Source organism: Mixophyes fleayi, chromosome 3 (assembly GCF_038048845.1).
Source record: "Mixophyes fleayi isolate aMixFle1 chromosome 3, aMixFle1.hap1, whole genome shotgun sequence".
In the NCBI taxonomy this organism is placed as follows: domain Eukaryota; kingdom Metazoa; phylum Chordata; class Amphibia; order Anura; family Limnodynastidae; genus Mixophyes; species Mixophyes fleayi.
Window position 1 is genome coordinate 284,714,739 of NC_134404.1, and position 21,649 is coordinate 284,736,387.

Genomic DNA, 21,649 nt, shown 5'->3' on the forward strand with positions numbered 1-21,649 from the left:
AATGAGCCCTCATCCAGGCTTAGAATTGGTGAGCAAGTTTACTTTATCTTTATACATCAAAATGAAATCCAAGTCAGATGGGGCAATGCAAAAATTGAGTTAAAACTCAGTTTTGCTCCTCTCCACGGAAATCTTTAGTAAAAGGCGAAAGATTTGTGTGTTCTGAAGAGAAACCAGAGCATGACCAAGAGTCCACTTCTTGTCTGGGTGCAGTGCCAGCAGTCCTGGTTCACCTGAGAGTGAGCACCCAGCTCTGAAGAAAGAATTTCAGGTGCATCTCAGGCTCCACCTTGCCTTGCTCCATATGCAGCTTTCACCCTCTTTTCCATGTGCTTATGGCTCTTTCAAGGAATGAACACTGTCAAAAAAAGCATTTCTGATCAAAAGGAGGTAGTCACTTAGTATGCAAATGAGCCCTCATCCAGGCTTAAAAATGGTGAGCAAGTTTACGTTATCTTTATACATTAAAATGAAACCCCAGTCAGAACGGGCATGCAAAAATTGAGTTAAAACTCAGTTTTGCTCCTCTCCACGGAAATCTTTAGTAAAAGGCGAAAGATTTGTGCGCTCTGAAGAGAAACCAGAGCATGACCTAAAGTCCACTTCTTGTCTGGGTGCAGTGCCAGCAGTCCTGGTTCACCTGAGAGTGAGAACCCAGCTCTGAAGAAAGAATTGCAGGTGCATCTCAGGCTCCACCTTGCCTTGCTCCATATGCAGCTTTCACCCTCTTTTCCATGTGCTTATGGCTCTTTCAAGGAATGAACACTGTCAAAAAAAGCATTTCTGATCAAAAGGAGGCAGTCACTTAGTATGCAAATGAGCCCTCATCCAGGCTTAGAAATGGTGAGCAAGTTTACTTTATCTTTATACATCAAAATGAAACCCCAGTCAGATGGGGCATGCAAAAATTGAGTTAAAACTCAGTTTTGCTCCTCTCCACGGAAATCTTTAGTAAAAGGCGAAAGATTTTTGTGTTCTGAAGAGAAAGCAGAGCATGACCAAGAGTCCACTTCTTGTCTGGGTGCAGTGCCAGCAGTCCTGGTTCACCTGAGAGTGAGCACCCAGCTCTGAAGAAAGAATTGCAGGTGCATCTCAGGCTCCACCTTGCCTTGCTCCATATGCAGCTTTCACCCTCTTTTCCATGTGCTTATGGCTCTTTCAAGGAATGAACACTGTCAAAAAAAGCATTTCTGATCAAAAGGAGGCAGTCACTTAGTATGCAAATGAGCCCTCATCCAGGCTTAGAAATGGTGAGCAAGTTTACTTTATCTTTATACATCAAAATGAAACCCCAGTCAGATGGGGCATGCAAAAATTGAGTTAAAACTCAGTTTTGCTCCTCTCCACGGAAATCTTTAGTAAAAGGCGAAAGATTTGTGCGTTCTGAAGAGAAACCAGAGCATGACCAAGAGTCCAGTTCTTGTCTGGGTGCAGTGCCAGCAGTCCTGGTTCACCTGAGAGTGAGCACCCAGCTCTGAAGAAAGAATTGCAGGTGCATCTCAGGCTCCACCTTGCCTTGCTCCATATGCAGCTTTCACCCTCTTTTCCATGTGCTTATGGCTCTTTCAAGGAATGAACACTGTCAAAAAAAGCATTTCTGATCAAAAGGAGGCAGTCACTTAGTATGCAAATGAGCCCTCATCCAGGCTTAGAAATGGTGAGCAAGTTTACTTTATCTTTATACATCAAAATGAAACCCCAGTCAGATGGGGCATGCAAAAATTGAGTTAAAACTCAGTTTTGCTCCTCTCCACGGAAATCTTTAATAAAAGGCGAAAGATTTGTGCGTTCTGAAGAGAAACCAGAGCATGACCAAGAGTCCACTTCTTGTCTGGGTGCACTGCCAGCAGTCCTGGTTCACCTGAGTGTGAGCACCCAGCTCTGAAGAAAGAATTGCAGGTGTATCTCAGGCTCCACCTTGCCTTGCTCCATATGCAGCTTTCACCCTCTTTTCCATGTGCTTATGGCTCTTTCAAGGAATCAACACTGTCAAAAAAAGCAATTCTGATCAAAAGGAGGAAGTCACTTAGTATGCAAATGAGCCCTCATCCAGGCTTAGAAATGGGGAGCAAGTTTACTTTATCTTTATACATCAAAATTAAACCCCAGTCAGATGGGGCATGCAAAAATTGAGTTAAAACTCAGTTTTGCTCCTCTCCACGGAACTCTTTAGTAAAAGGCGAAAGATTTGTGTGTTCTGAAGAGAAACCAGAGCATGACCAAGAGTCCACTTCTTGTCTGGGTGCAGTGCCAGCAGTCCTGGTTCACCTGAGAGTGAGCACCCAGCTCTGAAGAAAGAATTGCAGGTGCATCTCAGGCTCCACCTTGCCTTGCTCCATATGCAGCTTTCACCCTCTTTTCCATGTGCTTATGGCTCTTTCAAGGAATGAACACTGTCAAAAAAAGCATTTCTGATCAAAAGGAGGCAGTCACTTAGTATGCAAATGAGCCCTCATCCAGGCTTAGAAATGGTGAGCAAGTTTACTTTATCTTTATACATGAAAATGAAACCCCAGTCAGATGGGGCATGCAAAAATTGAGTTAAAACTCAGTTTTGCTCCTCTCCACGGAAATCTTTAGTAAAAGGCGAAAGATTTGTGCGTTCTGAAGAGAAACCAGAGCATGACCAAGAGTCCACTTCTTGTCTGGGTGCAGTGCCAGCAGTCCTGGTTCACCTGAGAGTGAGCACCCAGCTCTGAAGAAAGAATTGCAGGTGTATCTCAGGCTCCACCTTGCCTTGCTCCATATGCAGCTTTCACCCTCTTTTTCTCCATGTGCTTATGGCTCTTTCAAGGAATGAACACTGTCAAAAAAAAGCATTTCTGATCAAAAGGAGGTAGTCACTTAGTATGCAAATGAGCCCTCATCCAGGCTTAGAAATGGTGAGCAAGTTTACTTTATCTTTATACATGAAAATGAAACCCCACTCAGATGGGGCATGCAAAAATTGAGTTAAAACTCAGTTTTGCTCCTCTCCACGGAAATCTTTAGTAAAAGGCGAAAGATTTGTGCGCTCTGAAGAGAAACCAGAGCATGACCTAAAGTCCACTTCTTGTCTGGGTGCAGTGCCAGCAGTCCTGGTTCACCTGAGAGTGAGAACCCAGCTCTGAAGAAAGAATTGCAGGTGCATCTCAGGCTCCACCTTGCCTTGCTCCATATGCAGCTTTCACCCTCTTTTCCATGTGCTTATGGCTCTTTCAAGGAATGAACACTGTCAAAAAAAGCATTTCTGATCAAAAGGAGGCAGTCACTTAGTATGCAAATGAGCCCTCATCCAGGCTTAGAAATGGTGAGCAAGTTTACTTTATCTTTATACATCAAAATGAAACCCCAGTCAGATGGGGCATGCAAAAATTGAGTTAAAACTCAGTTTTGCTCCTCTCCACGGAAATCTTTAGTAAAAGGCGAAAGATTTGTGTGTTCTGAAGAGAAACCAGAGCATGACCAAGAGTCCACTTCTTGTCTGGGTGCAGTGCCAGCAGTCCTGGTTCACCTGAGAGTGAGCACCCAGCTCTGAAGAAAGAATTGCAGGTGCATCTCAGGCTCCACCTTGCCTTGCTCCATATGCAGCTTTCACCCTCTTTTCCATGTGCTTATGGCTCTTTCAAGGAATGAACACTGTCAAAAAAAGCATTTCTGATCAAAAGGAGGTAGTCACTTAGTATGCAAATGAGCCCTCATCCAGGCTTAGAAATGGTGAGCAAGTTTACTTTACTTTTATACATCAAAATGAAACCCCAGTCAGATGGGGCATGCAAAAATTGAGTTAAAACTCAGTTTTGCTCCTCTCCACGGAAATCTTTAGTAAAAGGCGAAAGATTTGTGCGTTCTGAAGAGAAACCAGAGCATGAACAAGAGACCACTTCTTGTCTGGGTGCAGTGCCAGCAGTCCTGGTTCACCTGAGAGTGAGCACCCAGCTCTGAAGAAAGAATTGCAGGTGCATCTCAGGCTCCACCTTGCCTTGCTCCATATGCAGCTTTCACCCTCTTTTCCATGTGCTTATGGCTCTTTCAAGGAATGAACACTGTCAAAAAAAGCATTTCTGATCAAAAGGAGGCAGTCACTTAGTATGCAAATGAGCCCTCATCCAGGCTTAGAAATGGTGAGCAAGTTTACTTTATCTTTATACATGAAAATGAAACCCCAGTCAGATGGGGCATGCAAAAATTGAGTTAAAACTCAGTTTTGCTCCTCTCCACGGAAATCTTTAGTAAAAGGCGAAAGATTTGTGCGTTCTGAAGAGAAACCAGAGCATGACCAAGAGTCCACTTCTTGTCTGGGTGCAGTGCCAGCAGTCCTGGTTCACCTGAGAGTGAGCACCCAGCTCTGAAGAAAGAATTGCAGGTGTATCTCAGGCTCCACCTTGCCTTGCTCCATATGCAGCTTTCACCCTCTTTTTCTCCATGTGCTTATGGCTCTTTCAAGGAATGAACACTGTCAAAAAAAAGCATTTCTGATCAAAAGGAGGTAGTCACTTAGTATGCAAATGAGCCCTCATCCAGGCTTAGAAATGGTGAGCAAGTTTACTTTATCTTTATACATCAAAATGAAACCCCAGTCAGATGGGGCATGCAAAAATTGAGTTAAAACTCAGTTTTGCTCCTCTCCACGGAAATCTTTAGTAAAAGGCGAAAGATTTGTGTGTTCTGAAGAGAAAGCAGAGCATGACCAAGAGTCCACTTCTTGTCTGGGTGCAGTGCCAGCAGTCCTGGTTCACCTGAGAGTGAGCACCCAGCTCTGAAGAAAGAATTGCAGGTGCATCTCAGGCTCCACCTTGCCTTGCTCCATATGCAGCTTTCACCCTCTTTTCCATGTGCTTATGGCTCTTTCAAGGAATGAACACTGTCAAAAAAAGCATTTCTGATCAAAAGGAGGCAGTCACTTAGTATGCAAATGAGCCCTCATCCAGGCTTAGAAATGGTGAGCAAGTTTACTTTATCTTTATACATCAAAATGAAACCCCAGTCAGATGGGGCATGCAAAAATTGAGTTAAAACTCAGTTTTGCTCCTCTCCACGGAAATCTTTAGTAAAAGGCGAAAGATTTGTGCGTTCTGAAGAGAAACCAGAGCATGACCAAGAGTCCAGTTCTTGTCTGGGTGCAGTGCCAGCAGTCCTGGTTCACCTGAGAGTGAGCACCCAGCTCTGAAGAAAGAATTGCAGGTGCATCTCAGGCTCCACCTTGCCTTGCTCCATATGCAGCTTTCACCCTCTTTTCCATGTGCTTATGGCTCTTTCAAGGAATGAACACTGTCAAAAAAAGCATTTCTGATCAAAAGGAGGCAGTCACTTAGTATGCAAATGAGCCCTCATCCAGGCTTAGAAATGGTGAGCAAGTTTACTTTATCTTTATACATCAAAATGAAACCCCAGTCAGATGGGGCATGCAAAAATTGAGTTAAAACTCAGTTTTGCTCCTCTCCACGGAAATCTTTAATAAAAGGCGAAAGATTTGTGCGTTCTGAAGAGAAACCAGAGCATGACCAAGAGTCCACTTCTTGTCTGGGTGCACTGCCAGCAGTCCTGGTTCACCTGAGTGTGAGCACCCAGCTCTGAAGAAAGAATTGCAGGTGTATCTCAGGCTCCACCTTGCCTTGCTCCATATGCAGCTTTCACCCTCTTTTCCATGTGCTTATGGCTCTTTCAAGGAATCAACACTGTCAAAAAAAGCAATTCTGATCAAAAGGAGGAAGTCACTTAGTATGCAAATGAGCCCTCATCCAGGCTTAGAAATGGGGAGCAAGTTTACTTTATCTTTATACATCAAAATTAAACCCCAGTCAGATGGGGCATGCAAAAATTGAGTTAAAACTCAGTTTTGCTCCTCTCCACGGAACTCTTTAGTAAAAGGCGAAAGATTTGTGTGTTCTGAAGAGAAACCAGAGCATGACCAAGAGTCCACTTCTTGTCTGGGTGCAGTGCCAGCAGTCCTGGTTCACCTGAGAGTGAGCACCCAGCTCTGAAGAAAGAATTGCAGGTGCATCTCAGGCTCCACCTTGCCTTGCTCCATATGCAGCTTTCACCCTCTTTTCCATGTGCTTATGGCTCTTTCAAGGAATGAACACTGTCAAAAAAAGCATTTCTGATCAAAAGGAGGCAGTCACTTAGTATGCAAATGAGCCCTCATCCAGGCTTAGAAATGGTGAGCAAGTTTACTTTATCTTTATACATGAAAATGAAACCCCAGTCAGATGGGGCATGCAAAAATTGAGTTAAAACACAGTTTTGCTCCTCTCCACGGAAATCTTTAGTAAAAGGCGAAAGATTTGTGCGTTCTGAAGAGAAACCAGAGCATGACCAAGAGTCCACTTCTTGTCTGGGTGCAGTGCCAGCAGTCCTGGTTCACCTGAGAGTGAGCACCCAGCTCTGAAGAAAGAATTGCAGGTGTATCTCAGGCTCCACCTTGCCTTGCTCCATATGCAGCTTTCACCCTCTTTTTCTCCATGTGCTTATGGCTCTTTCAAGGAATGAACACTGTCAAAAAAAAGCATTTCTGATCAAAAGGAGGTAGTCACTTAGTATGCAAATGAGCCCTCATCCAGGCTTAGAAATGGTGAGCAAGTTTACTTTATCTTTATACATGAAAATGAAACCCCACTCAGATGGGGCATGCAAAAATTGAGTTAAAACTCAGTTTTGCTCCTCTCCACGGAAATCTTTAGTAAAAGGCGAACGATTTGTGCGCTCTGAAGAGAAACCAGAGCATGACCTAAAGTCCACTTCTTGTCTGGGTGCAGTGCCAGCAGTCCTGGTTCACCTGAGAGTGAGAACCCAGCTCTGAAGAAAGAATTGCAGGTGCATCTCAGGCTCCACCTTGCCTTGCTCCATATGCAGCTTTCACCCTCTTTTCCATGTGCTTATGGCTCTTTCAAGGAATGAACACTGTCAAAAAAAGCATTTCTGATCAAAAGGAGGCAGTCACTTAGTATGCAAATGAGCCCTCATCCAGGCTTAGAAATGGTGAGCAAGTTTACTTTATCTTTATACATGAAAATGAAACCCCAGTCAGATGGGGCATGCAAAAATTGAGTTAAAACTCAGTTTTGCTCCTCTCCACGGAAATCTTTAGTAAAAGGCGAAAGATTTGTGTGTTCTGAAGAGAAACCAGAGCATGACCAAGAGTCCACTTCTTGTCTGGGTGCAGTGCCAGCAGTCCTGGTTCACCTGAGAGTGAGCACCCAGCTCTGAAGAAAGAATTGCAGGTGCATCTCAGGCTCCACCTTGCCTTGCTCCATATGCAGCTTTCACCCTCTTTTCCATGTGCTTATGGCTCTTTCAAGGAATGAACACTGTCAAAAAAAGCATTTCTGATCAAAAGGAGGTAGTCACTTAGTATGCAAATGAGCCCTCATCCAGGCTTAGAAATGGTGAGCAAGTTTACTTTACTTTTATACATCAAAATGAAACCCCAGTCAGATGGGGCATGCAAAAATTGAGTTAAAACTCAGTTTTGCTCCTCTCCACGGAAATCTTTAGTAAAAGGCGAAAGATTTGTGCGTTCTGAAGAGAAACCAGAGCATGAACAAGAGACCACTTCTTGTCTGGGTGCAGTGCCAGCAGTCCTGGTTCACCTGAGAGTGAGCACCCAGCTCTGAAGAAAGAATTGCAGGTGCATCTCAGGCTCCACCTTGCCTTGCTCCATATGCAGCTTTCACCCTCTTTTCCATGTGCTTATGGCTCTTTCAAGGAATGAACACTGTCAAAAAAAGCATTTCTGATCAAAAGGAGGCAGTCACTTAGTATGCAAATGAGCCCTCATCCAGGCTTAGAAATGGTGAGCAAGTTTACTTTATCTTTATACATGAAAATGAAACCCCAGTCAGATGGGGCATGCAAAAATTGAGTTAAAACTCAGTTTTGCTCCTCTCCACGGAAATCTTTAGTAAAAGGCGAAAGATTTGTGCGTTCTGAAGAGAAACCAGAGCATGACCAAGAGTCCACTTCTTGTCTGGGTGCAGTGCCAGCAGTCCTGGTTCACCTGAGAGTGAGCACCCAGCTCTGAAGAAAGAATTGCAGGTGCATCTCAGGCTCCACCTTGCCTTGCTCCATATGCAGCTTTCACCCTCTTTTCCATGTGCTTATGGCTCTTTCAAGGAATGAACACTGTCAAAAAAAGCATTTCTGATCAAAAGGAGGCAGTCACTTAGTATGCAAATGAGCCCTCATCCAGGCTTAGAAATGGTGAGCAAGTTTACTTTATCTTTATACATGAAAATGAAACCCCAGTCAGATGGGGCATGCAAAAATTGAGTTAAAACTCAGTTTTGCTCCTCTCCACGGAAATCTTTAGTAAAAGGCGAAAGATTTGTGCGTTCTGAAGAGAAACCAGAGCATGACCAAGAGTCCACTTCTTGTCTGGGTGCAGTGCCAGCAGTCCTGGTTCACCTGAGAGTGAGCACCCAGCTCTGAAGAAAGAATTGCAGGTGTATCTCAGGCTCCACCTTGCCTTGCTCCATATGCAGCTTTCACCCTCTTTTTCTCCATGTGCTTATGGCTCTTTCAAGGAATGAACACTGTCAAAAAAAGCATTTCTGATCAAAAGGAGGCAGTCACTTAGTATGCAAATGAGCCCTCATCCAGGCTTAGAAATGGTGAGCAAGTTTACTTTATCTTTATACATCAAAATGAAACCCCAGTCAGATGGGGCATGCAAAAATTGAGTTAAAACTCAGTTTTGCTCCTCTCCACGGAAATCTTTAGTAAAAGGCGAAAGATTTGTGCGTTCTGAAGAGAAACCAGAGCATGACCAAGAGTCCAGTTCTTGTCTGGGTGCAGTGCCAGCAGTCCTGGTTCACCTGAGAGTGAGCACCCAGCTCTGAAGAAAGAATTGCAGGTGCATCTCAGGCTCCACCTTGCCTTGCTCCATATGCAGCTTTCACCCTCTTTTCCATGTGCTTATGGCTCTTTCAAGGAATGAACACTGTCAAAAAAAGCATTTCTGATCAAAAGGAGGCAGTCACTTAGTATGCAAATGAGCCCTCATCCAGGCTTAGAAATGGTGAGCAAGTTTACTTTATCTTTATACATCAAAATGAAACCCCAGTCAGATGGGGCATGCAAAAATTGAGTTAAAACTCAGTTTTGCTCCTCTCCACGGAAATCTTTAGTAAAAGGCGAAAGATTTGTGCGTTCTGAAGAGAAACCAGAGCATGACCAAGAGTCCAGTTCTTGTCTGGGTGCAGTGCCAGCAGTCCTGGTTCACCTGAGAGTGAGCACCCAGCTCTGAAGAAAGAATTGCAGGTGTATCTCAGGCTCCACCTTGCCTTGCTCCATATGCAGCTTTCACCCTCTTTTCCATGTGCTTATGGCTCTTTCAAGGAATGAACACTGTCAAAAAAAGCATTTCTGATCAAAAGGAGGCAGTCACTTAGTATGCAAATGAGCCCTCATCCAGGCTTAGAAATGGTGAGCAAGTTTACTTTATCTTTATACATCAAAATGAAACCCCAGTCAGATGGGGCATGCAAAAATTGAGTTAAAACTCAGTTTTGCTCCTCTCCACGGAAATCTTTAGTAAAAGGCGAAAGATTTGTGCGTTCTGAAGAGAAACCAGAGCATGACCAAGAGACCACTTCTTGTCTGGGTGCAGTGCCAGCAGTCCTGGTTCACCTGAGAGTGAGCACCCAGCTCTGAAGAAAGAATTGCAGGTGCATCTCAGGCTCCACCTTGCCTTGCTCCATATGCAGCTTTCACCCTCTTTTCCATGTGCTTATGGCTCTTTCAAGGAATGAACACTGTCAAAAAAAGCATTTCTGATCAAAAGGAGGCAGTCACTTAGTATGCAAATGAGCCCTCATCCAGGCTTAGAAATGGTGAGCAAGTTTACTTTATCTTTATACATGAAAATGAAACCCCAGTCAGATGGGGCATGCAAAAATTGAGTTAAAACTCAGTTTTGCTCCTCTCCACGGAAATCTTTAGTAAAAGGCGAAAGATTTGTGCGTTCTGAAGAGAAACCAGAGCATGACCAAGAGTCCACTTCTTGTCTGGGTGCAGTGCCAGCAGTCCTGGTTCACCTGAGAGTGAGCACCCAGCTCTGAAGAAAGAATTGCAGGTGTATCTCAGGCTCCACCTTGCCTTGCTCCATATGCAGCTTTCACCCTCTTTTTCTCCATGTGCTTATGGCTCTTTCAAGGAATGAACACTGTCAAAAAAAAGCATTTCTGATCAAAAGGAGGTAGTCACTTAGTATGCAAATGAGCCCTCATCCAGGCTTAGAAATGGTGAGCAAGTTTACTTTATCTTTATACATCAAAATGAAACCCCAGTCAGATGGGGCATGCAAAAATTGAGTTAAAACTCAGTTTTGCTCCTCTCCACGGAAATCTTTAGTAAAAGGCGAAAGATTTGTGTGTTCTGAAGAGAAAGCAGAGCATGACCAAGAGTCCACTTCTTGTCTGGGTGCAGTGCCAGCAGTCCTGGTTCACCTGAGAGTGAGCACCCAGCTCTGAAGAAAGAATTGCAGGTGCATCTCAGGCTCCACCTTGCCTTGCTCCATATGCAGCTTTCACCCTCTTTTCCATGTGCTTATGGCTCTTTCAAGGAATGAACACTGTCAAAAAAAGCATTTCTGATCAAAAGGAGGCAGTCACTTAGTATGCAAATGAGCCCTCATCCAGGCTTAGAAATGGTGAGCAAGTTTACTTTATCTTTATACATCAAAATGAAACCCCAGTCAGATGGGGCATGCAAAAATTGAGTTAAAACTCAGTTTTGCTCCTCTCCACGGAAATCTTTAGTAAAAGGCGAAAGATTTGTGCGTTCTGAAGAGAAACCAGAGCATGACCAAGAGTCCAGTTCTTGTCTGGGTGCAGTGCCAGCAGTCCTGGTTCACCTGAGAGTGAGCACCCAGCTCTGAAGAAAGAATTGCAGGTGCATCTCAGGCTCCACCTTGCCTTGCTCCATATGCAGCTTTCACCCTCTTTTCCATGTGCTTATGGCTCTTTCAAGGAATGAACACTGTCAAAAAAAGCATTTCTGATCAAAAGGAGGCAGTCACTTAGTATGCAAATGAGCCCTCATCCAGGCTTAGAAATGGTGAGCAAGTTTACTTTATCTTTATACATGAAAATGAAACCCCAGTCAGATGGGGCATGCAAAAATTGAGTTAAAACTCAGTTTTGCTCCTCTCCACGGAAATCTTTAGTAAAAGGCGAAAGATTTGTGCGTTCTGAAGAGAAACCAGAGCATGACCAAGAGTCCACTTCTTGTCTGGGTGCAGTGCCAGCAGTCCTGGTTCACCTGAGAGTGAGCACCCAGCTCTGAAGAAAGAATTGCAGGTGTATCTCAGGCTCCACCTTGCCTTGCTCCATATGCAGCTTTCACCCTCTTTTTCTCCATGTGCTTATGGCTCTTTCAAGGAATGAACACTGTCAAAAAAAAGCATTTCTGATCAAAAGGAGGTAGTCACTTAGTATGCAAATGAGCCCTCATCCAGGCTTAGAAATGGTGAGCAAGTTTACTTTATCTTTATACATGAAAATGAAACCCCACTCAGATGGGGCATGCAAAAATTGAGTTAAAACTCAGTTTTGCTCCTCTCCACGGAAATCTTTAGTAAAAGGCGAACGATTTGTGCGCTCTGAAGAGAAACCAGAGCATGACCTAAAGTCCACTTCTTGTCTGGGTGCAGTGCCAGCAGTCCTGGTTCACCTGAGAGTGAGAACCCAGCTCTGAAGAAAGAATTGCAGGTGCATCTCAGGCTCCACCTTGCCTTGCTCCATATGCAGCTTTCACCCTCTTTTCCATGTGCTTATGGCTCTTTCAAGGAATGAACACTGTCAAAAAAAGCATTTCTGATCAAAAGGAGGCAGTCACTTAGTATGCAAATGAGCCCTCATCCAGGCTTAGAAATGGTGAGCAAGTTTACTTTATCTTTATACATCAAAATGAAACCCCAGTCAGATGGGGCATGCAAAAATTGAGTTAAAACTCAGTTTTGCTCCTCTCCACGGAAATCTTTAGTAAAAGGCGAAAGATTTGTGTGTTCTGAAGAGAAACCAGAGCATGACCAAGAGTCCACTTCTTGTCTGGGTGCAGTGCCAGCAGTCCTGGTTCACCTGAGAGTGAGCACCCAGCTCTGAAGAAAGAATTGCAGGTGCATCTCAGGCTCCACCTTGCCTTGCTCCATATGCAGCTTTCACCCTCTTTTCCATGTGCTTATGGCTCTTTCAAGGAATGAACACTGTCAAAAAAAGCATTTCTGATCAAAAGGAGGAAGTCACTTAGTATGCAAATGAGCCCTCATCCAGGCTTAGAAATGGGGAGCAAGTTTACTTTATCTTTATACATCAAAATTAAACCCCAGTCAGATGGGGCATGCAAAAATTGAGTTAAAACTCAGTTTTGCTCCTCTCCACGGAACTCTTTAGTAAAAGGCGAAAGATTTGTGTGTTCTGAAGAGAAACCAGAGCATGACCAAGAGTCCACTTCTTGTCTGGGTGCAGTGCCAGCAGTCCTGGTTCACCTGAGAGTGAGCACCCAGCTCTGAAGAAAGAATTGCAGGTGCATCTCAGGCTCCACCTTGCCTTGCTCCATATGCAGCTTTCACCCTCTTTTCCATGTGCTTATGGCTCTTTCAAGGAATGAACACTGTCAAAAAAAGCATTTCTGATCAAAAGGAGGCAGTCACTTAGTATGCAAATGAGCCCTCATCCAGGCTTAGAAATGGTGAGCAAGTTTACTTTATCTTTATACATGAAAATGAAACCCCAGTCAGATGGGGCATGCAAAAATTGAGTTAAAACTCAGTTTTGCTCCTCTCCACGGAAATCTTTAGTAAAAGGCGAAAGATTTGTGCGTTCTGAAGAGAAACCAGAGCATGACCAAGAGTCCACTTCTTGTCTGGGTGCAGTGCCAGCAGTCCTGGTTCACCTGAGAGTGAGCACCCAGCTCTGAAGAAAGAATTGCAGGTGTATCTCAGGCTCCACCTTGCCTTGCTCCATATGCAGCTTTCACCCTCTTTTTCTCCATGTGCTTATGGCTCTTTCAAGGAATGAACACTGTCAAAAAAAGCATTTCTGATCAAAAGGAGGCAGTCACTTAGTATGCAAATGAGCCCTCATCCAGGCTTAGAAATGGTGAGCAAGTTTACTTTATCTTTATACATCAAAATGAAACCCCAGTCAGATGGGGCATGCAAAAATTGAGTTAAAACTCAGTTTTGCTCCTCTCCACGGAAATCTTTAGTAAAAGGCGAAAGATTTGTGCGTTCTGAAGAGAAACCAGAGCATGACCAAGAGTCCAGTTCTTGTCTGGGTGCAGTGCCAGCAGTCCTGGTTCACCTGAGAGTGAGCACCCAGCTCTGAAGAAAGAATTGCAGGTGCATCTCAGGCTCCACCTTGCCTTGCTCCATATGCAGCTTTCACCCTCTTTTCCATGTGCTTATGGCTCTTTCAAGGAATGAACACTGTCAAAAAAAGCATTTCTGATCAAAAGGAGGCAGTCACTTAGTATGCAAATGAGCCCTCATCCAGGCTTAGAAATGGTGAGCAAGTTTACTTTATCTTTATACATCAAAATGAAACCCCAGTCAGATGGGGCATGCAAAAATTGAGTTAAAACTCAGTTTTGCTCCTCTCCACGGAAATCTTTAGTAAAAGGCGAAAGATTTGTGCGTTCTGAAGAGAAACCAGAGCATGACCAAGAGTCCAGTTCTTGTCTGGGTGCAGTGCCAGCAGTCCTGGTTCACCTGAGAGTGAGCACCCAGCTCTGAAGAAAGAATTGCAGGTGTATCTCAGGCTCCACCTTGCCTTGCTCCATATGCAGCTTTCACCCTCTTTTCCATGTGCTTATGGCTCTTTCAAGGAATGAACACTGTCAAAAAAAGCATTTCTGATCAAAAGGAGGCAGTCACTTAGTATGCAAATGAGCCCTCATCCAGGCTTAGAAATGGTGAGCAAGTTTACTTTATCTTTATACATCAAAATGAAACCCCAGTCAGATGGGGCATGCAAAAATTGAGTTAAAACTCAGTTTTGCTCCTCTCCACAGAAATCTTTAATAAAAGGCGAAAGATTTGTGCGTTCTGAAGAGAAACCAGAGCATGACCAAGAGTCCACTTCTTGTCTGGGTGCAGTGCCAGCAGTCCTGGTTCACCTGAGAGTGAGCACCCAGCTCTGAAGAAAGAATTGCAGGTGCATCTCAGGCTCCACCTTGCCTTGCTCCATATGCAGCTTTCACCCTCTTTTCCATGTGCTTATGGCTCTTTCAAGGAATGAACACTGTCAAAAAAAGCATTTCTGATCAAAAGGAGGCAGTCACTTAGTATGCAAATGAGCCCTCATCCAGGCTTAGAAATGGTGAGCAAGTTTACTTTATCTTTATACATGAAAATGAAACCCCAGTCAGATGGGGCATGCAAAAATTGAGTTAAAACTCAGTTTTGCTCCTCTCCACGGAAATCTTTAGTAAAAGGCGAAAGATTTGTGCGTTCTGAAGAGAAACCAGAGCATGACCAAGAGACCACTTCTTGTCTGGGTGCAGTGCCAGCAGTCCTGGTTCACCTGAGAGTGAGCACCCAGCTCTGAAGAAAGAATTGCAGGTGCATCTCAGGCTCCACCTTGCCTTGCTCCATATGCAGCTTTCACCCTCTTTTCCATGTGCTTATGGCTCTTTCAAGGAATGAACACTGTCAAAAAAAGCATTTCTGATCAAAAGGAGGCAGTCACTTAGTATGCAAATGAGCCCTCATCCAGGCTTAGAAATGGTGAGCAAGTTTACTTTATCTTTATACATGAAAATGAAACCCCAGTCAGATGGGGCATGCAAAAATTGAGTTAAAACTCAGTTTTGCTCCTCTCCACGGAAATCTTTAGTAAAAGGCGAAAGATTTGTGCGTTCTGAAGAGAAACCAGAGCATGACCAAGAGTCCACTTCTTGTCTGGGTGCAGTGCCAGCAGTCCTGGTTCACCTGAGAGTGAGCACCCAGCTCTGAAGAAAGAATTGCAGGTGTATCTCAGGCTCCACCTTGCCTTGCTCCATATGCAGCTTTCACCCTCTTTTTCTCCATGTGCTTATGGCTCTTTCAAGGAATGAACACTGTCAAAAAAAAGCATTTCTGATCAAAAGGAGGTAGTCACTTAGTATGCAAATGAGCCCTCATCCAGGCTTAGAAATGGTGAGCAAGTTTACTTTATCTTTATACATCAAAATGAAACCCCAGTCAGATGGGGCATGCAAAAATTGAGTTAAAACTCAGTTTTGCTCCTCTCCACGGAAATCTTTAGTAAAAGGCGAAAGATTTGTGTGTTCTGAAGAGAAAGCAGAGCATGACCAAGAGTCCACTTCTTGTCTGGGTGCAGTGCCAGCAGTCCTGGTTCACCTGAGAGTGAGCACCCAGCTCTGAAGAAAGAATTGCAGGTGCATCTCAGGCTCCACCTTGCCTTGCTCCATATGCAGCTTTCACCCTCTTTTCCATGTGCTTATGGCTCTTTCAAGGAATGAACACTGTCAAAAAAAGCATTTCTGATCAAAAGGAGGCAGTCACTTAGTATGCAAATGAGCCCTCATCCAGGCTTAGAAATGGTGAGCAAGTTTACTTTATCTTTATACATCAAAATGAAACCCCAGTCAGATGGGGCATGCAAAAATTGAGTTAAAACTCAGTTTTGCTCCTCGCCACGGAAATCTTTAGTAAAAGGCGAAAGATTTGTGCGTTCTGAAGAGAAACCAGAGCATGACCAAGAGTCCAGTTCTTGTCTGGGTGCAGTGCCAGCAGTCCTGGTTCACCTGAGAGTGAGCACCCAGCTCTGAAGAAAGAATTGCAGGTGCATCTCAGGCTCCACCTTGCCTTGCTCCATATGCAGCTTTCACCCTCTTTTCCATGTGCTTATGGCTCTTTCAAGGAATGAACACTGTCAAAAAAAGCATTTCTGATCAAAAGGAGGCAGTCACTTAGTATGCAAATGAGCCCTCATCCAGGCTTAGAAATGGTGAGCAAGTTTACTTTATCTTTATACATCAAAATGAAACCCCAGTCAGATTGGGCATGCAAAAATTGAGTTAAAACTCAGTTTTGCTCCTCTCCACGGAAATCTTTAATAAAAGGCGAAAGATTTGTGCGTTCTGAAGAGAAACCAGAGCATGACCAAGAGTCCACTTCTTGTCTGGGTGCACTGCCAGCAGTCCTGGTTCACCTGAGTGTGAGCACCCAGCTCTGAAGAAAGAATTGCAGGTGTATCTCAGGCTCCACCTTGCCTTGCTCCATATGCAGCTTTCACCCTCTTTTCCATGTGCTTATGGCTCTTTCAAGGAATCAACACTGTCAAAAAAAGCAATTCTGATCAAAAGGAGGAAGTCACTTAGTATGCAAATGAGCCCTCATCCAGGCTTAGAAATGGGGAGCAAGTTTACTTTATCTTTATACATCAAAATTAAACCCCAGTCAGATGGGGCATGCAAAAATTGAGTTAAAACTCAGTTTTGCTCCTCTCCACGGAACTCTTTAGTAAAAGGCGAAAGATTTGTGTGTTCTGAAGAGAAACCAGAGCATGACCAAGAGTCCACTTCTTGTCTGGGTGCAGTGCCAGCAGTCCTGGTTCACCTGAGAGTGAGCACCCAGCTCTGAAGAAAGAATTGCAGGTGCATCTCAGGCTCCACCTTGCCTTGCTCCATATGCAGCTTTCACCCTCTTTTCCATGTGCTTATGGCTCTTTCAAGGAATGAACACTGTCAAAAAAAGCATTTCTGATCAAAAGGAGGCAGTCACTTAGTATGCAAATGAGCCCTCATCCAGGCTTAGAAATGGTGAGCAAGTTTACTTTATCTTTATACATGAAAATGAAACCCCAGTCAGATGGGGCATGCAAAAATTGAGTTAAAACTCAGTTTTGCTCCTCTCCACGGAAATCTTTAGTAAAAGGCGAAAGATTTGTGCGTTCTGAAGAGAAACCAGAGCATGACCAAGAGTCCACTTTTTGTCTGGGTGCAGTGCCAGCAGTCCTGGTTCACCTGAGAGTGAGCACCCAGCTCTGAAGAAAGAATTGCAGGTGCATCTCAGGCTCCACCTTGCCTTGCTCCATATGCAGCTTTCACCCTCTTTTCCATGTGCTTATGGCTCTTTCAAGGAATGAACACTGTCAAAAAAAGCATTTCTGATCAAAAGGAGGTAGTCACTTAGTATGCAAATGAGCCCTCATCCAGGCTTAGAAATGGTGAGCAAGTTTACTTTACTTTTATACATCAAAATGAAACCCCAGTCAGATGGGGCATGCAAAAATTGAGTTAAAACTCAGTTTTGCTCCTCTCCACGGAAATCTTTAGTAAAAGGCGAAAGATTTGTGCGTTCTGAAGAGAAACCAGAGCATGAACAAGAGACCACTTCTTGTCTGGGTGCAGTGCCAGCAGTCCTGGTTCACCTGAGAGTGAGCACCCAGCTCTGAAGAAAGAATTGCAGGTGCATCTCAGGCTCCACCTTGCCTTGCTCCATATGCAGCTTTCACCCTCTTTTCCATGTGCTTATGGCTCTTTCAAGGAATGAACACTGTCAAAAAAAGCATTTCTGATCAAAAGGAGGCAGTCACTTAGTATGCAAATGAGCCCTCATCCAGGCTTAGAAATGGTGAGCAAGTTTACTTTATCTTTATACATGAAAATGAAACCCCAGTCAGATGGGGCATGCAAAAATTGAGTTAAAACTCAGTTTTGCTCCTCTCCACGGAAATCTTTAGTAAAAGGCGAAAGATTTGTGCGTTCTGAAGAGAAACCAGAGCATGACCAAGAGTCCACTTCTTGTCTGGGTGCAGTGCCAGCAGTCCTGGTTCACCTGAGAGTGAGCACCCAGCTCTGAAGAAAGAATTGCAGGTGTATCTCAGGCTCCACCTTGCCTTGCTCCATATGCAGCTTTCACCCTCTTTTTCTCCATGTGCTTATGGCTCTTTCAAGGAATGAACACTGTCAAAAAAAAGCATTTCTGATCAAAAGGAGGTAGTCACTTAGTATGCAAATGAGCCCTCATCCAGGCTTAGAAATGGTGAGCAAGTTTACTTTATCTTTATACATCAAAATGAAACCCCAGTCAGATGGGGCATGCAAAAATTGAGTTAAAACTCAGTTTTGCTCCTCTCCACGGAAATCTTTAGTAAAAGGCGAAAGATTTGTGTGTTCTGAAGAGAAAGCAGAGCATGACCAAGAGTCCACTTCTTGTCTGGGTGCAGTGCCAGCAGTCCTGGTTCACCTGAGAGTGAGCACCCAGCTCTGAAGAAAGAATTGCAGGTGCATCTCAGGCTCCACCTTGCCTTGCTCCATATGCAGCTTTCACCCTCTTTTCCATGTGCTTATGGCTCTTTCAAGGAATGAACACTGTCAAAAAAAGCATTTCTGATCAAAAGGAGGCAGTCACTTAGTATGCAAATGAGCCCTCATCCAGGCTTAGAAATGGTGAGCAAGTTTACTTTATCTTTATACATCAAAATGAAACCCCAGTCAGATGGGGCATGCAAAAATTGAGTTAAAACTCAGTTTTGCTCCTCTCCACGGAAATCTTTAGTAAAAGGCGAAAGATTTGTGCGTTCTGAAGAGAAACCAGAGCATGACCAAGAGTCCAGTTCTTGTCTGGGTGCAGTGCCAGCAGTCCTGGTTCACCTGAGAGTGAGCACCCAGCTCTGAAGAAAGAATTGCAGGTGCATCTCAGGCTCCACCTTGCCTTGCTCCATATGCAGCTTTCACCCTCTTTTCCATGTGCTTATGGCTCTTTCAAGGAATGAACACTGTCAAAAAAAGCATTTCTGATCAAAAGGAGGCAGTCACTTAGTATGCAAATGAGCCCTCATCCAGGCTTAGAAATGGTGAGCAAGTTTACTTTATCTTTATACATCAAAATGAAACCCCAGTCAGATGTGGCATGCAAAAATTGAGTTAAAACTCAGTTTTGCTCCTCTCCACGGAAATCTTTAATAAAAGGCGAAAGATTTGTGCGTTCTGAAGAGAAACCAGAGCATGACCAAGAGTCCACTTCTTGTCTGGGTGCACTGCCAGCAGTCCTGGTTCACCTGAGTGTGAGCACCCAGCTCTGAAGAAAGAATTGCAGGTGTATCTCAGGCTCCACCTTGCCTTGCTCCATATGCAGCTTTCACCCTCTTTTCCATGTGCTTATGGCTCTTTCAAGGAATCAACACTGTCAAAAAAAGCAATTCTGATCAAAAGGAGGAAGTCACTTAGTATGCAAATGAGCCCTCATCCAGGCTTAGAAATGGGGAGCAAGTTTACTTTATCTTTATACATCAAAATTAAACCCCAGTCAGATGGGGCATGCAAAAATTGAGTTAAAACTCAGTTTTGCTCCTCTCCACGGAACTCTTTAGTAAAAGGCGAAAGATTTGTGTGTTCTGAAGAGAAACCAGAGCATGACCAAGAGTCCACTTCTTGTCTGGGTGCAGTGCCAGCAGTCCTGGTTCACCTGAGAGTGAGCACCCAGCTCTGAAGAAAGAATTGCAGGTGCATCTCAGGCTCCACCTTGCCTTGCTCCATATGCAGCTTTCACCCTCTTTTCCATGTGCTTATGGCTCTTTCAAGGAATGAACACTGTCAAAAAAAGCATTTCTGATCAAAAGGAGGCAGTCACTTAGTATGCAAATGAGCCCTCATCCAGGCTTAGAAATGGTGAGCAAGTTTACTTTATCTTTATACATGAAAATGAAACCCCAGTCAGATGGGGCATGCAAAAATTGAGTTAAAACTCAGTTTTGCTCCTCTCCACGGAAATCTTTAGTAAAAGGCGAAAGATTTGTGCGTTCTGAAGAGAAACCAGAGCATGACCAAGAGTCCACTTCTTGTCTGGGTGCAGTGCCAGCAGTCCTGGTTCACCTGAGAGTGAGCACCCAGCTCTGAAGAAAGAATTGCAGGTGTATCTCAGGCTCCACCTTGCCTTGCTCCATATGCAGCTTTCACCCTCTTTTTCTCCATGTGCTTATGGCTCTTTCAAGGAATGAACACTGTCAAAAAAAAGCATTTCTGATCAAAAGGAGGTAGTCACTTAGTATGCAAATGAGCCCTCATCCAGGCTTAGAAATGGTGAGCAAGTTTACTTTATCTTTATACATGAAAATGAAACCCCACTCAGATGGGGCATGCAAAAATTGAGTTAAAACTCAGTTTTGCTCCTCTCCACGGAAATCTTTAGTAAAAGGCGAAAGATTTGTGCGCTCTGAAGAGAAACCAGAGCATGACCTAAAGTCCACTTCTTGTCTGGGTGCAGTGCCAGCAGTCCTGGTTCACCTGAGAGTGAGAACCCAGCTCTGAAGAAAGAATTGCAGGTGCATCTCAGGCTCCACCTTGCCTTGCTCCATATGCAGCTTTCACCCTCTTTTCCATGTGCTTATGGCTCTTTCAAGGAATGAACACTGTCAAAAAAAGCATTTCTGATCAAAAGGAGGCAGTCACTTAGTATGCAAATGAGCCCTCATCCAGGCTTAGAAATGGTGAGCAAGTTTACTTTATCTTTATACATCAAAATGAAACCCCAGTCAGATGGGGCATGCAAAAATTGAGTTAAAACTCAGTTTTGCTCCTCTCCACGGAAATCTTTAGTAAAAGGCGAAAGATTTGTGTGTTCTGAAGAGAAACCAGAGCATGACCAAGAGTCCACTTCTTGTCTGGGTGCAGTGCCAGCAGTCCTGGTTCACCTGAGAGTGAGCACCCAGCTCTGAAGAAAGAATTGCAGGTGCATCTCAGGCTCCACCTTGCCTTGCTCCATATGCAGCTTTCACCCTCTTTTCCATGTGCTTATGGCTCTTTCAAGGAATGAACACTGTCAAAAAAAGCATTTCTGATCAAAAGGAGGTAGTCACTTAGTATGCAAATGAGCCCTCATCCAGGCTTAGAAATGGTGAGCAAGTTTACTTTACTTTTATACATCAAAATGAAACCCCAGTCAGATGGGGCATGCAAAAATTGAGTTAAAACTCAGTTTTGCTCCTCTCCACGGAAATCTTTAGTAAAAGGCGAAAGATTTGTGCGTTCTGAAGAGAAACCAGAGCATGAACAAGAGACCACTTCTTGTCTGGGTGCAGTGCCAGCAGTCCTGGTTCACCTGAGAGTGAGCACCCAGCTCTGAAGAAAGAATTGCAGGTGCATCTCAGGCTCCACCTTGCCTTGCTCCATATGCAGCTTTCACCCTCTTTTCCATGTGCTTATGGCTCTTTCAAGGAATGAACACTGTCAAAAAAAGCATTTCTGATCAAAAGGAGGCAGTCACTTAGTATGCAAATGAGCCCTCATCCAGGCTTAGAAATGGTGAGCAAGTTTACTTTATCTTTATACATGAAAATGAAACCCCAGTCAGATGGGGCATGCAAAAATTGAGTTAAAACTCAGTTTTGCTCCTCTCCACGGAAATCTTTAGTAAAAGGCGAAAGATTTGTGCGTTCTGAAGAGAAACCAGAGCATGACCAAGAGTCCACTTCTTGTCTGGGTGCAGTGCCAGCAGTCCTGGTTCACCTGAGAGTGAGCACCCAGCTCTGAAGAAAGAATTGCAGGTGTATCTCAGGCTCCACCTTGCCTTGCTCCATATGCAGCTTTCACCCTCTTTTTCTCCATGTGCTTATGGCTCTTTCAAGGAATGAACACTGTCAAAAAAAAGCATTTCTGATCAAAAGGAGGTAGTCACTTAGTATGCAAATGAGCCCTCATCCAGGCTTAGAAATGGTGAGCA

The 21,649-nt window shown here is 44.1% G+C and overlaps 53 non-coding genes across 53 annotated transcripts; all 53 read right to left on the reverse strand.

The window, feature by feature from the left end:
- Positions 1-65: 65 nt before the first annotated feature.
- On the reverse strand, positions 66-182 carry LOC142147585 (U5 spliceosomal RNA). The gene has a single exon (XR_012690726.1). It is a non-coding gene; the product is annotated as a U5 spliceosomal RNA (small nuclear RNA).
- A 291-nt stretch (positions 183-473) lies between these two features.
- Positions 474-589, reverse strand: LOC142147521 (U5 spliceosomal RNA). Its single transcript, XR_012690664.1, has one exon. It is a non-coding gene; the product is annotated as a U5 spliceosomal RNA (small nuclear RNA).
- Positions 590-880: 291 nt separating this feature from the next.
- On the reverse strand, positions 881-996 carry LOC142147533 (U5 spliceosomal RNA). Its single transcript, XR_012690676.1, has one exon. It is a non-coding gene; the product is annotated as a U5 spliceosomal RNA (small nuclear RNA).
- A 291-nt stretch (positions 997-1,287) lies between these two features.
- Positions 1,288-1,403, reverse strand: LOC142147239 (U5 spliceosomal RNA). The gene has a single exon (XR_012690394.1). It is a non-coding gene; the product is annotated as a U5 spliceosomal RNA (small nuclear RNA).
- A 291-nt stretch (positions 1,404-1,694) lies between these two features.
- LOC142147471 (U5 spliceosomal RNA) lies at positions 1,695-1,810 on the reverse strand. The gene has a single exon (XR_012690618.1). It is a non-coding gene; the product is annotated as a U5 spliceosomal RNA (small nuclear RNA).
- Positions 1,811-2,101: 291 nt separating this feature from the next.
- Positions 2,102-2,217, reverse strand: LOC142147553 (U5 spliceosomal RNA). Its single transcript, XR_012690695.1, has one exon. It is a non-coding gene; the product is annotated as a U5 spliceosomal RNA (small nuclear RNA).
- Positions 2,218-2,508: 291 nt separating this feature from the next.
- On the reverse strand, positions 2,509-2,624 carry LOC142147240 (U5 spliceosomal RNA). The gene has a single exon (XR_012690395.1). It is a non-coding gene; the product is annotated as a U5 spliceosomal RNA (small nuclear RNA).
- A 295-nt stretch (positions 2,625-2,919) lies between these two features.
- LOC142147296 (U5 spliceosomal RNA) lies at positions 2,920-3,035 on the reverse strand. The gene has a single exon (XR_012690449.1). It is a non-coding gene; the product is annotated as a U5 spliceosomal RNA (small nuclear RNA).
- Positions 3,036-3,326: 291 nt separating this feature from the next.
- LOC142147382 (U5 spliceosomal RNA) lies at positions 3,327-3,442 on the reverse strand. Its single transcript, XR_012690532.1, has one exon. It is a non-coding gene; the product is annotated as a U5 spliceosomal RNA (small nuclear RNA).
- Positions 3,443-3,733: 291 nt separating this feature from the next.
- On the reverse strand, positions 3,734-3,849 carry LOC142147241 (U5 spliceosomal RNA). The gene has a single exon (XR_012690396.1). It is a non-coding gene; the product is annotated as a U5 spliceosomal RNA (small nuclear RNA).
- Positions 3,850-4,140: 291 nt separating this feature from the next.
- Positions 4,141-4,256, reverse strand: LOC142147242 (U5 spliceosomal RNA). Its single transcript, XR_012690397.1, has one exon. It is a non-coding gene; the product is annotated as a U5 spliceosomal RNA (small nuclear RNA).
- Positions 4,257-4,551: 295 nt separating this feature from the next.
- LOC142147494 (U5 spliceosomal RNA) lies at positions 4,552-4,667 on the reverse strand. The gene has a single exon (XR_012690639.1). It is a non-coding gene; the product is annotated as a U5 spliceosomal RNA (small nuclear RNA).
- A 291-nt stretch (positions 4,668-4,958) lies between these two features.
- LOC142147243 (U5 spliceosomal RNA) lies at positions 4,959-5,074 on the reverse strand. Its single transcript, XR_012690398.1, has one exon. It is a non-coding gene; the product is annotated as a U5 spliceosomal RNA (small nuclear RNA).
- A 291-nt stretch (positions 5,075-5,365) lies between these two features.
- Positions 5,366-5,481, reverse strand: LOC142147473 (U5 spliceosomal RNA). The gene has a single exon (XR_012690619.1). It is a non-coding gene; the product is annotated as a U5 spliceosomal RNA (small nuclear RNA).
- Positions 5,482-5,772: 291 nt separating this feature from the next.
- On the reverse strand, positions 5,773-5,888 carry LOC142147554 (U5 spliceosomal RNA). The gene has a single exon (XR_012690696.1). It is a non-coding gene; the product is annotated as a U5 spliceosomal RNA (small nuclear RNA).
- Positions 5,889-6,179: 291 nt separating this feature from the next.
- On the reverse strand, positions 6,180-6,295 carry LOC142147400 (U5 spliceosomal RNA). Its single transcript, XR_012690549.1, has one exon. It is a non-coding gene; the product is annotated as a U5 spliceosomal RNA (small nuclear RNA).
- Positions 6,296-6,590: 295 nt separating this feature from the next.
- On the reverse strand, positions 6,591-6,706 carry LOC142147549 (U5 spliceosomal RNA). Its single transcript, XR_012690691.1, has one exon. It is a non-coding gene; the product is annotated as a U5 spliceosomal RNA (small nuclear RNA).
- A 291-nt stretch (positions 6,707-6,997) lies between these two features.
- On the reverse strand, positions 6,998-7,113 carry LOC142147384 (U5 spliceosomal RNA). Its single transcript, XR_012690534.1, has one exon. It is a non-coding gene; the product is annotated as a U5 spliceosomal RNA (small nuclear RNA).
- Positions 7,114-7,404: 291 nt separating this feature from the next.
- Positions 7,405-7,520, reverse strand: LOC142147244 (U5 spliceosomal RNA). The gene has a single exon (XR_012690399.1). It is a non-coding gene; the product is annotated as a U5 spliceosomal RNA (small nuclear RNA).
- Positions 7,521-7,811: 291 nt separating this feature from the next.
- LOC142147246 (U5 spliceosomal RNA) lies at positions 7,812-7,927 on the reverse strand. Its single transcript, XR_012690401.1, has one exon. It is a non-coding gene; the product is annotated as a U5 spliceosomal RNA (small nuclear RNA).
- A 291-nt stretch (positions 7,928-8,218) lies between these two features.
- Positions 8,219-8,334, reverse strand: LOC142147247 (U5 spliceosomal RNA). Its single transcript, XR_012690402.1, has one exon. It is a non-coding gene; the product is annotated as a U5 spliceosomal RNA (small nuclear RNA).
- Positions 8,335-8,628: 294 nt separating this feature from the next.
- LOC142147248 (U5 spliceosomal RNA) lies at positions 8,629-8,744 on the reverse strand. The gene has a single exon (XR_012690403.1). It is a non-coding gene; the product is annotated as a U5 spliceosomal RNA (small nuclear RNA).
- A 291-nt stretch (positions 8,745-9,035) lies between these two features.
- LOC142147249 (U5 spliceosomal RNA) lies at positions 9,036-9,151 on the reverse strand. The gene has a single exon (XR_012690404.1). It is a non-coding gene; the product is annotated as a U5 spliceosomal RNA (small nuclear RNA).
- Positions 9,152-9,442: 291 nt separating this feature from the next.
- On the reverse strand, positions 9,443-9,558 carry LOC142147250 (U5 spliceosomal RNA). Its single transcript, XR_012690405.1, has one exon. It is a non-coding gene; the product is annotated as a U5 spliceosomal RNA (small nuclear RNA).
- A 291-nt stretch (positions 9,559-9,849) lies between these two features.
- LOC142147251 (U5 spliceosomal RNA) lies at positions 9,850-9,965 on the reverse strand. Its single transcript, XR_012690406.1, has one exon. It is a non-coding gene; the product is annotated as a U5 spliceosomal RNA (small nuclear RNA).
- A 295-nt stretch (positions 9,966-10,260) lies between these two features.
- Positions 10,261-10,376, reverse strand: LOC142147495 (U5 spliceosomal RNA). Its single transcript, XR_012690640.1, has one exon. It is a non-coding gene; the product is annotated as a U5 spliceosomal RNA (small nuclear RNA).
- A 291-nt stretch (positions 10,377-10,667) lies between these two features.
- On the reverse strand, positions 10,668-10,783 carry LOC142147252 (U5 spliceosomal RNA). Its single transcript, XR_012690407.1, has one exon. It is a non-coding gene; the product is annotated as a U5 spliceosomal RNA (small nuclear RNA).
- Positions 10,784-11,074: 291 nt separating this feature from the next.
- On the reverse strand, positions 11,075-11,190 carry LOC142147253 (U5 spliceosomal RNA). Its single transcript, XR_012690408.1, has one exon. It is a non-coding gene; the product is annotated as a U5 spliceosomal RNA (small nuclear RNA).
- Positions 11,191-11,485: 295 nt separating this feature from the next.
- On the reverse strand, positions 11,486-11,601 carry LOC142147550 (U5 spliceosomal RNA). Its single transcript, XR_012690692.1, has one exon. It is a non-coding gene; the product is annotated as a U5 spliceosomal RNA (small nuclear RNA).
- Positions 11,602-11,892: 291 nt separating this feature from the next.
- On the reverse strand, positions 11,893-12,008 carry LOC142147385 (U5 spliceosomal RNA). Its single transcript, XR_012690535.1, has one exon. It is a non-coding gene; the product is annotated as a U5 spliceosomal RNA (small nuclear RNA).
- A 291-nt stretch (positions 12,009-12,299) lies between these two features.
- Positions 12,300-12,415, reverse strand: LOC142147555 (U5 spliceosomal RNA). Its single transcript, XR_012690697.1, has one exon. It is a non-coding gene; the product is annotated as a U5 spliceosomal RNA (small nuclear RNA).
- Positions 12,416-12,706: 291 nt separating this feature from the next.
- LOC142147255 (U5 spliceosomal RNA) lies at positions 12,707-12,822 on the reverse strand. Its single transcript, XR_012690409.1, has one exon. It is a non-coding gene; the product is annotated as a U5 spliceosomal RNA (small nuclear RNA).
- Positions 12,823-13,116: 294 nt separating this feature from the next.
- LOC142147256 (U5 spliceosomal RNA) lies at positions 13,117-13,232 on the reverse strand. Its single transcript, XR_012690410.1, has one exon. It is a non-coding gene; the product is annotated as a U5 spliceosomal RNA (small nuclear RNA).
- Positions 13,233-13,523: 291 nt separating this feature from the next.
- On the reverse strand, positions 13,524-13,639 carry LOC142147258 (U5 spliceosomal RNA). The gene has a single exon (XR_012690412.1). It is a non-coding gene; the product is annotated as a U5 spliceosomal RNA (small nuclear RNA).
- Positions 13,640-13,930: 291 nt separating this feature from the next.
- LOC142147552 (U5 spliceosomal RNA) lies at positions 13,931-14,046 on the reverse strand. The gene has a single exon (XR_012690694.1). It is a non-coding gene; the product is annotated as a U5 spliceosomal RNA (small nuclear RNA).
- A 291-nt stretch (positions 14,047-14,337) lies between these two features.
- On the reverse strand, positions 14,338-14,453 carry LOC142147259 (U5 spliceosomal RNA). Its single transcript, XR_012690413.1, has one exon. It is a non-coding gene; the product is annotated as a U5 spliceosomal RNA (small nuclear RNA).
- A 291-nt stretch (positions 14,454-14,744) lies between these two features.
- On the reverse strand, positions 14,745-14,860 carry LOC142147260 (U5 spliceosomal RNA). Its single transcript, XR_012690414.1, has one exon. It is a non-coding gene; the product is annotated as a U5 spliceosomal RNA (small nuclear RNA).
- Positions 14,861-15,155: 295 nt separating this feature from the next.
- Positions 15,156-15,271, reverse strand: LOC142147496 (U5 spliceosomal RNA). The gene has a single exon (XR_012690641.1). It is a non-coding gene; the product is annotated as a U5 spliceosomal RNA (small nuclear RNA).
- A 291-nt stretch (positions 15,272-15,562) lies between these two features.
- On the reverse strand, positions 15,563-15,678 carry LOC142147405 (U5 spliceosomal RNA). The gene has a single exon (XR_012690554.1). It is a non-coding gene; the product is annotated as a U5 spliceosomal RNA (small nuclear RNA).
- Positions 15,679-15,969: 291 nt separating this feature from the next.
- LOC142147543 (U5 spliceosomal RNA) lies at positions 15,970-16,085 on the reverse strand. Its single transcript, XR_012690686.1, has one exon. It is a non-coding gene; the product is annotated as a U5 spliceosomal RNA (small nuclear RNA).
- A 291-nt stretch (positions 16,086-16,376) lies between these two features.
- On the reverse strand, positions 16,377-16,492 carry LOC142147556 (U5 spliceosomal RNA). The gene has a single exon (XR_012690698.1). It is a non-coding gene; the product is annotated as a U5 spliceosomal RNA (small nuclear RNA).
- Positions 16,493-16,783: 291 nt separating this feature from the next.
- Positions 16,784-16,899, reverse strand: LOC142147261 (U5 spliceosomal RNA). Its single transcript, XR_012690415.1, has one exon. It is a non-coding gene; the product is annotated as a U5 spliceosomal RNA (small nuclear RNA).
- Positions 16,900-17,190: 291 nt separating this feature from the next.
- Positions 17,191-17,306, reverse strand: LOC142147262 (U5 spliceosomal RNA). Its single transcript, XR_012690416.1, has one exon. It is a non-coding gene; the product is annotated as a U5 spliceosomal RNA (small nuclear RNA).
- A 291-nt stretch (positions 17,307-17,597) lies between these two features.
- On the reverse strand, positions 17,598-17,713 carry LOC142147263 (U5 spliceosomal RNA). The gene has a single exon (XR_012690417.1). It is a non-coding gene; the product is annotated as a U5 spliceosomal RNA (small nuclear RNA).
- Positions 17,714-18,008: 295 nt separating this feature from the next.
- LOC142147497 (U5 spliceosomal RNA) lies at positions 18,009-18,124 on the reverse strand. The gene has a single exon (XR_012690642.1). It is a non-coding gene; the product is annotated as a U5 spliceosomal RNA (small nuclear RNA).
- A 291-nt stretch (positions 18,125-18,415) lies between these two features.
- Positions 18,416-18,531, reverse strand: LOC142147264 (U5 spliceosomal RNA). The gene has a single exon (XR_012690418.1). It is a non-coding gene; the product is annotated as a U5 spliceosomal RNA (small nuclear RNA).
- A 291-nt stretch (positions 18,532-18,822) lies between these two features.
- On the reverse strand, positions 18,823-18,938 carry LOC142147545 (U5 spliceosomal RNA). The gene has a single exon (XR_012690688.1). It is a non-coding gene; the product is annotated as a U5 spliceosomal RNA (small nuclear RNA).
- A 291-nt stretch (positions 18,939-19,229) lies between these two features.
- LOC142147557 (U5 spliceosomal RNA) lies at positions 19,230-19,345 on the reverse strand. The gene has a single exon (XR_012690699.1). It is a non-coding gene; the product is annotated as a U5 spliceosomal RNA (small nuclear RNA).
- Positions 19,346-19,636: 291 nt separating this feature from the next.
- LOC142147265 (U5 spliceosomal RNA) lies at positions 19,637-19,752 on the reverse strand. Its single transcript, XR_012690419.1, has one exon. It is a non-coding gene; the product is annotated as a U5 spliceosomal RNA (small nuclear RNA).
- A 295-nt stretch (positions 19,753-20,047) lies between these two features.
- LOC142147298 (U5 spliceosomal RNA) lies at positions 20,048-20,163 on the reverse strand. The gene has a single exon (XR_012690451.1). It is a non-coding gene; the product is annotated as a U5 spliceosomal RNA (small nuclear RNA).
- A 291-nt stretch (positions 20,164-20,454) lies between these two features.
- On the reverse strand, positions 20,455-20,570 carry LOC142147386 (U5 spliceosomal RNA). Its single transcript, XR_012690536.1, has one exon. It is a non-coding gene; the product is annotated as a U5 spliceosomal RNA (small nuclear RNA).
- A 291-nt stretch (positions 20,571-20,861) lies between these two features.
- On the reverse strand, positions 20,862-20,977 carry LOC142147266 (U5 spliceosomal RNA). Its single transcript, XR_012690420.1, has one exon. It is a non-coding gene; the product is annotated as a U5 spliceosomal RNA (small nuclear RNA).
- A 291-nt stretch (positions 20,978-21,268) lies between these two features.
- On the reverse strand, positions 21,269-21,384 carry LOC142147267 (U5 spliceosomal RNA). The gene has a single exon (XR_012690421.1). It is a non-coding gene; the product is annotated as a U5 spliceosomal RNA (small nuclear RNA).
- Between the last annotated feature and the right edge of the window lie 265 nt (positions 21,385-21,649).